This window comes from Mirounga leonina, unplaced genomic scaffold (assembly GCF_011800145.1).
Source record: "Mirounga leonina isolate KUSES-001 unplaced genomic scaffold, KU_Mleo_1.0 Mir_127, whole genome shotgun sequence".
NCBI classification, from domain to species: domain Eukaryota; kingdom Metazoa; phylum Chordata; class Mammalia; order Carnivora; family Phocidae; genus Mirounga; species Mirounga leonina.
In genome coordinates, this window is record NW_023270316.1 from 19,172,305 (window position 1) to 19,172,611 (window position 307).

Consider the following 307-nt stretch of genomic DNA (forward strand, 5'->3'; position numbering starts at 1 on the left):
ACAGGGCATGACCTCTTTGGAGAAAAGCAGCGAGAACAGAGCTGAGGTTCACATAGTTCTTCTGTAAGAAAGTGATTCATATAAGAGATGAGGTTCAAAGGACCGATTGGGGTCAGACTGTGAAGTCATGAATACCATGTGAAGAAATTTTTATGACCACAGCAAGGGACAACAGGAAATAGCACTTTTTGTTTTGTTATTGTTTGAAAATGACCAGGATTTAGTTTTTAGCTATTCTAGCTCTAGGGCACTGGGAAACACATAAAAAAACTGTCTTACCCTCCCCGTCTCCTATACAATAAAATTA